Below are 8527 nucleotides of genomic sequence, written 5' to 3'. Positions count from 1 at the left end.
AGCAGAAAGAGGATGCAGCTTTATTGCAGTGCTCATTCAGTACTCCGTAAACACAACAGAAGCTACAGTACTGTTGAATTGCAAAGCAAGAGGAAGATGGCTTATTTTCTGAAACCTACATCACTAACAGTGCCCCAGCAAGCCACTTCATGCCACTGCCTGTGGCATTTACGTTTGGATGGTTTCTTCCCCTGTAAGTCAGTCCTGAGCACTCTGTCAGGAATAGTGGCTTTATTTGCTTCCACTGTTCTTCCAAAAATTCCAAACACCTAAAGGGGAAGGGGGGTGGTTAAGCTGGGGACAGAAGAAAGGAGACAAAGTTCCTTTTTATTTTTTAAAAGAGATACCAGAAAGAAAGACTATCTTCTCCATGCCTACCTAGACATACTGTAGTCATCTTACTCAGGTCTTAAGAAAGACTAGTCCATCAGCTTAAGTTAAACCGACTGCGAGTTTAAAGAAAATATGTAGGTTAAGTACTTCCTTTTTCCCTCATCAGCCCAAAGAACTGGCTTATGTTTACACGGGTGACATGTTATCTGGGTTCTGTGAAGAGAGCAGAAAGTACAGCTGCTGCTCAGCACTGCTGAGGAACTGGGCCACTCTTCCCTGGCAAATAAGCAGAATCATTCATGCCTCTGCCATAACTTAAGCAGATGACTACCAGAGGCTCAGATGCCCAAAGACAGGTTGTCACTATAAGCAGCTCCATCCCTCAGCCAGGAAACCATGCTTTTCTTTGCAACTGCAGACAGATGACATTCTTCCTTCTACACGGGAACTGGAATCAGAAGAAGAAAGAGGGTACTGAGAAGGCACATGGTCAACAGTAACTAAGTAAAGAGCACAATAGGGCAAACAAGGAAAGCAAGCCATTTTAATGGAATTAGGAAGGGGTGTCTCCTCCAGGAGATGGCAAAAAAAAAATAGAAGATTCTGGCATCATGCAGCATCAGGCAGAATTCTCCCTGCCAGGTAAGTGTGTCAAGACGTCAGCTGACATACTAAGTTGGAAGCTGCAGAGGGACACTGAGCCCGAAGACTCAAATTCCTTCTTGTGGCAACCTAAAGTTCAGAAGCACAAACATTTTCACTGCCACTGGCAAGTACTATTTACCTAAATTAGTTTGATTAAATACTTAGTCACTAAGAGCAACAGCAAGAGAATGGATAAAACAAGCATAAACATGCAAGTATTTGATTTCTGTAGAGGATTTGGGACCACGTAATTAAGTTTTCTGGATGTAGAGGACAAACAGTATCACTCTATTAGAAGCACACCATCAGAAAGTGTTGTAAAATCTCTACCACTACTGAAGATGACCGACTTCTTTAGCTGCAAGGTACAAAGATGTGATCCAGTTGGTGGTTATCATCGTTCAGCAGTAATTGATGTAACTGGCATACTCCTAGCCTAGAAAAATGTGCTGGTTCACCCCATTGAAGAGGATTTTAGCTAGGAGAGTATAGACTTACTTGGGGAATGGGAAAGGAGTAGTGGAAGTGTCAGTCACCATGCAACTGGGCAAAATACTAAGAAGAAATTCTTCCTAGAATTTCTAGCAAGAGTAAAAAAATAAAGCCAGACTCATTAAGCTTATTTAGGACTTCCCCAAGTTCCCATCATTTATGGCTGCCCACAATCTTTCCAAGAACATAAAGCATCACAAGTTTTATTGAAAGGCAAGACAAAAGTTTCCAAGGCATAGATAATCCTAGAATTTAAGTTTGAGGCCCTCCAAACTTCCTAGTCTGCTGGGTGCTCTTGCAAGATTTCTGATGCTTCTTGGGGATTTTAAGACACCAAAACAAGGCTTAAATAAAGTTATCTTTGTTATAAAACAGCTAGTGCTATTCTACATCAAGCTTTGTAATTACCTATATTAAAAGCTACCAAACATTGATTTATTTTTCTAGTAGTCTCAAACACATCAACTCCACTGAACACATTCCCCTCCTGTATCCATGCTCTGCATGTACCTTTGTTTTTAGTAATTATTCTTTAGATATTTGCATAACTGAAGCACAAGGACTGGCTTGCAAGCGGACAAACCAGGATTAAAAAGATGTGAGAAACAGCAGAACAATAGTTCCTATATAGGTCCTCACCATCGTATTTCTAGGGCTCATGACCCTTCCTTTACACCATCTGCTTCTTCCCCTCACCTCTCCTCACCAGGCGTGATGCATTTTCTTTAGTATCTCATTTCCAGCACCAGTATTTGCACTCGTGCTCCCACAGTACAGGTCCTTCACTTACACAGATCTTGCCTTACTTTCCATCTTTCCTGTTCCACTTCTACATAACTAGTTATATTTTGCCTATCTGTCCTCCCTTTTATTTCCCCCCCCCCCCCTTTCACCTTCTTATCAGCTCTTCTACTGAACACACACCAGAGATATTCCTGCTGGTCCACTGGGCAGGCGGTTCTGAAGGGAACAACCTGGTGCCCAGTGGTTCCTGCTGCCCTTGGATAAGCAGCACAGGCTGGTATATGCAGCTCTATCAAGCAATTGCTTCCACATAAGCAGCCCTTACATTGCCACAGACTTGTAGCAGAGGAGGTCTGGGCAGCTGTGGCTCAAAGAATTAGCAGCCTGCTCTGGCTGGAGTCTGACAAAAAGCAAGGTAAGTTACTTGATCAATAATCGACAACCACCAAAGTAATTTTTGGGTGGAAGTTGCCAGTGTTATGGCTCTGGAACAAAGGAATTGGAGAAATCGGCTCCTGAAAGAGTATGTAAAGAAAGCAAGAACTTCCATCATTACAAAATATGGTATGTATGATGTATTAGAAGAAAGTAAATATATACACGCATTCATACTCAAATTAATTGAACAGCTTACTCTAAGTGATATAATGGACATCTTTAAAAGAGTCAGTCACTTCTGAGGGTTTTTACAACAACGGAGAGCAATAATGCTATTTTATCACAACAGGTTCTCCTTCCTTCTTTTTCAACAAAGGACAGACAATCTGCTCTCATGATGAAGTTTACAAGCATGTCCCTGTTCTTATACACAATGCATCCACATGTGTACATACACACAGTGAACAAGTGAGGAGAGATACAAAGCCAAGAGAGAAGAGCACATTGCTAAGTAGGTAATGGGGGCCAAGAGGAGAAGTCATATCTTAAAGGTTAAGCTGCCATTCCTGCCCACTGAAGAGGGGCTAGCCAAATCCCACCGAAGTCTGCCAGTCCCAGCATGGACACAAGGGCCTGCCACCGTCCTGCCCCAGCACTCAGGCTTGCAGCTCTACAGCTTAGGAAACAAGAGTGGCAGAGTTAACCAGGGCATCCCATTACATACTCTCACTCAAGCACATCACTCGATATACTGCAGGAGCTCGTATAAACCAAGAGGCTTTTGAGTCCCTTATTCTTGCCATCAACTTAGTACTCACTTTGGACAACTTTGCCAAATTCACCTAGCCAACAACTATCTGCTATAAAAAGGCTTAAACTATTTTGTGGAACAAAATAATCCTCTACCACCGCCACACCCAAGCCAGGCACATATCCCACACTTGGCAGAAACTTAGAAGAGGACCACTCTCAAGTCTTAAGACTGAAAAGTGGCAAACGTCAGCCAAGAGGGTATCATTCTCAAATGCCATCTGTATCACACACTTCAAAATCCAGTTATTCTTATGGAAATGCTTAAGGCAGAAAACAGAAAGCTGACTCCTACAGGAAAGGCAACACTAGATCTTGTGGTTTTCCGATCTTGTCTTTTAGTTCCAACTCTTTGGTCTTCTTTCCAGCACCACCCCTAACACAAGGGTCCTTCCCTGCTAGGCATAATACTGTGAAGAAGAGCCTGTTTCAGCCTACTAAAAAAAAAAAAAAAAAAAATCAAAGGAAATAGAGGAAAACTTTTGTGTAATTTTAACCTGCTAAGTAGGGGAGAGGGGCGGGGAAGATGTACAATTCAACTGTAAGAACAGGTAGGTTCACAAGAAAGGCAAGAAAATAAAACCAGTATCTGCCTGCTTACTGCCCTCTTCATTCTCCCCTTCTTCCTAGCAACTAAGATATCAAAAGCCCAATCGCTGCAGCTGCCTACACAGCAATTAAGTGTAATAGCCAAGATATCAAGCAACACTGCTGCCCATTACTTTGGCTTTCCTAAAATAGCTAGCGATCTCCACAGCAGGCAGGGAATTTTTGAAACGTGGCAACCCACTCCAAAGGCAACAAACAGATGCTGAAGACAAGTTACATTGTGTGAACGTGCCAGTCAAACTGAGAGCCCAGATTCACTGTAGTATTACAGAGGTGGGTGGATGGGTCCCCTAGTCCGGGTATTTGCTGAAACAAGGTAATTAGGTTTTAGACTATGACACGTGTCCTTTGTTACAGGTGAGGTGGGGGAGAAGAGTATGCTGCTAATAAAATATTGATATGCTTCCTCATTTTTAGTGAAATACTCCAATATAAAGTATTTTCAAACTGTCCATTCACTTCAGTTCCAGTTACAAAGTTGTTTTGTCGAAGACTGGTGTCCCAGCTCGCAAGAGTCGAGCGGCAGCAAGAACAGCATGGGAATACCGCCACCTTCTCTGTCTGTCCTAGGTTCCCCAGGCTGCCAATTTTCCTTGGAGGGTGTCTCGCATTGCCGCCCTGTGGTCAGTCTGCAAAACAGCATCAGAGCAATAGGAAGCCATTTCCAGCTCTTCCTTCCCTTTCCCCCCCTACCCCCCACTTCCTTCCCCGGGCTCTCAAGGGATTTTCGGCAGGACGAGAAGGGTAGGAAGAGGAAGCCTCCCTGAAGAGCTCTCCTTTCTCCAGCAAGCGACAACTCCTGCTAATTCACTAGCAGGTCACTACCCTTTCCTGCTGAAGGTCCTGCTCTGCCATAATCCCCCTGCCGAAAGCTGAAGATGACTCTCCTGGGAGAAAGTTAGAAATAATTAGAAATTCATCTTTGCTATGAATAAGTAAAGTTTAGAGCATGAACAGCTCTGTCTTCATTTTGCACCTCTACCTTCACGACAACCATAGTCTTCAACTCGGACTTTTGAAGGTAGGCAACACGTTGTTTACATACATCTGTATGCTACTGATAAGTCTGCCATCGAACTCCCCAAGCTCACCGTACTATTTGTTATTTGCATGTTGGAGGGTAGAAAGGCACGCATGTGGGCAAAATTCATTATTTCCTCCCTAAGCTCCAGTCACTTCACTGGCCTCATACCTTCCTTTTCCCAAAGCATCTCCTCCATATACTCACACACAGAGTAACACAATTCAAGTCCCTCGCTGCAGCTACTCTTCAAATACAGTGATACCACAGAGAAGTCATTATTTATTTATTTATTTAGGGGGTGCTTTTAGGGTTTTTTATTATTGTTTTCCTAAGAGCACTGACTGGGGTCTCTGCTGATCCAGGACTCTGTCCACGGGCAATTTACAAATACAGTATTTCTAGTGCAAGTCAATTACCTGATCATACGCTACTTACAAAACAGGACAGAGAATGGCTGCTCAACTTTGACTTCAGAATAAAGTCATGAGCTTTTGTGAAAAGTACATGCAGACAACTGTGACAAAGTTTGAAAGTAAGTTTTCCCCCTTGCCCCTGCCTTCACCACCCCCCCCCCCCAAGCTCTTGGGTGTTGCATTTTTAAGACACAAAAGGAAAGCTGAAGAGGCTCTGAGGAAGTCTGCCAAGAAGCAAGGGGACATAGAAGCATCAAGCAGGACTGAGGGGTCATGCTCGCCCTGTAACCATGTCGAGGCTAGCTGGGTAGGGAGGAGACCAGCTGCACAACAGACTCCATGGTTCACAACAGAAGCCACATGCAAGAAAAGAATGAGGAGGGATCCCTGACTTGAACACAAGCAGTGCTAGGGAGCAACAGAGTTTAAAGCAACAAAAATGAATTTGAGGGATTTATTCTGCATAGATCTATGAAAATGCCAAGGTAACTATTAAAAACAATTGTGGGTGGGGGAAACCCCACAGAATCACAAAGTTTGCCTCTGAAGAAAGCCGTGAAAGTCTACCAGACTGCAGCTCTGAGAAGGTTTGCACTCAAGCTGCCAGGGAGCTCACAGGAGTTAATGACAGCCCTAAAGCGCAAGAAAGCCAGGCGGCAGGGTCTTACTTTTTTTTTTTTTTGCAAGGCAGGGGAGCTGTCAGAGATGAGGAAGGATGCCACAAGCACCAAGAGAAGAGTCAGCACTTGCTCAAGCCTCAGACTAAAGTAGGCACCGGAGCACACAGCCACCGCATAGAGGGACTGACATGGCAGGACAGCGAACACCTGCCCAGGGTAGGTGCTTCATCAGGAAGCACTAGTGCTAAGAAGCAATGTAATTTATTCAGGACTGGATATGATCTCTCCAACTTCTACAGGAAGGAGTTATGTAGTCACTCTGTAATTTCAGACTGTTTTATTAGCCCCATATTCAGGTCTCCATGTTTTGACTAATTTAAGTTAGCATTACAGTTGAGATTGTGCACTGCCATGGGGGTCACTAGAGCAACCCCTTTGCCAGGATTCAGCAGCACCATGTAGCATATAACCCACTAGAGAAATTATTTTCAAGTGTTCTCATTACACAAGAAAGGCAGCAGTAGCAAGACACTGGAACACAAAAAAAAGCACCTGGATCTGGTGTACTGTCAATAGCAACAAAAAAACCAGCAGCTAGAGAGAGACTCTCCAAATTTTAGAGTTACAAGAAGGGTAGGTTAAAAACAGCAGTACACCTGAACCAAAACTTAAGCGTTTTACCATAATCACAGAGCTAAAAAACACATTAAGATACATCTATCAGGAAAGAATATACTAGAGCATCAAACTTCAAAGTGGAAAAGGTTGCAGATGTTAAATCCTGAGTGCATCGATGCTCATTAGAAGCATCTTACAGCTAAAAGCTTATTCCTGCGTCTTGGTGCTCAGATCCTAGGAACCGAAGATCCTTTCTACCAGACAGCACTCCATGGCATCCTTTCAGAGTAGTCAGTTTATTCGTGTCTCAGTATTATGTCAGATTTGCTACGCTTTCTGTCCTGCTCTGCATTTATAGCATCTGCACCGCATAATGCATCTCCCACATTAACAGCACGTATACAAAAAGCATCTCATCACCTTACCTATGGCTTATACACTGATGGAGGGGAGAGGAAATCACATGTTGACAACCGAAGTCCAAAAGCAGCCTGTTTTGTCAGAGCAAATGCTGCTCCGTGAGGTGGTGCAGCAATGTCACCAGATTTTTTCCCTGTTGCTGTATTTCTCCACTAGAGGACTCACCCGAGAAGTCTACTACAGCTTCTGCAGTTAAGCCAAGTTTAAAAAAAAAAAAAAGCAACCCTGACATGTGGATGGTACATGTAAAATGAATGGAAATGTACTAGTATATGTAGCACACGTAATACATGAAGACATGCTTCCGTAACTACAAAAGAAACACAGCAACGCTAATTTAGCTTCCTGCTATTCTATGACAAATATACACGTTCATTTAAATGAAGGTTAAATGTAAGAGCAAGCATGTCCACGCTGGGTCAGATCAGAAGGGTTACAGCCTAGCAAAAGTGCTGCTACATTCCAACACCAGCACTGCATATTAAGCTGGAAAGTAGCAGATAAACAAAGGTTATAGAAGGTACTAGAGAAGGGCCAGTATCAGCTATTATTTTCCAAATAAAGGGTCCCATCTACACAGAGATGTTTCTATTTTATTATTATTTTTACGCACAAGTACACACGCCCCCCACACCGAGCAAGCTCTTGTAAAATAGAAAGAGCATCATATAACCTCACTCGCTCACACCACGGCTTATCATCACGCCACCAAAAACAGTGGCAACGGCTAGCAACCCTTCCCGTGGGTAAAACGGCAAGCCGTATCAGCAGAGCTCAACTGGTGTTAGCAACGGCAGGAAAAAGAATTCTTGAGACTTCCCTGGTACAGAGTGGGGCTGGAGAGGCAGGGAGCTGGCACCCCACGAGGGAAAGCTTGCCCGAGCGAGTCCTTGCTTTCCCCCACCAAGGCTCACCGCAAGGCCTCCCAGAGGCGAGGGGACCTAGCGTGGGGCTGCTGCGACCTAGCAAGGCACCCAGGGAAGCCATCGCAGGTGCTGCGGGCGCGGGGGGGGGGATGGTGTGTGAAGCACACGGCAATGGAAAGCGCTGGTGCTGCAGAGGAAGAGGGGGACGTGCTGGCACCAATGTATAGAGGCAAGGAAAGGGCTAAGCTCACTTGCACTCGGCAAGGGTCGTGGGGGAATAAGAGAGGGCGAAATGCATCTATTTCGCCAAGCGTGGGATCTGCTTACCTGCGGACCAAAGGGGAGGGGTGAGAGAAGGGGACTGCGGCTCTAAGGGGGCAACTAAGCAAACTCTCCAAAGGAGCAGGGGGGAACGAAAAAAAGAGGAAGGGGAGAAAGGGCAGAGAAAGACACACAGGAGCCTGGAGCACGCTGCGCAACTCCTCTTCAGAGCGTGGAGGGGAGGGCGGGGAAGGCAGGGCTCGCCCCGGGGGAAGGGGCCGGCCGGGCCGCCCC

Source organism: Aptenodytes forsteri, unplaced genomic scaffold (genome assembly GCF_000699145.1).
Source record: "Aptenodytes forsteri isolate BGI_AS27 unplaced genomic scaffold, ASM69914v1 Scaffold2, whole genome shotgun sequence".
NCBI lineage: Eukaryota > Metazoa > Chordata > Aves > Sphenisciformes > Spheniscidae > Aptenodytes > Aptenodytes forsteri.
Note: the sequence above shows the minus strand (reverse complement) of the source record.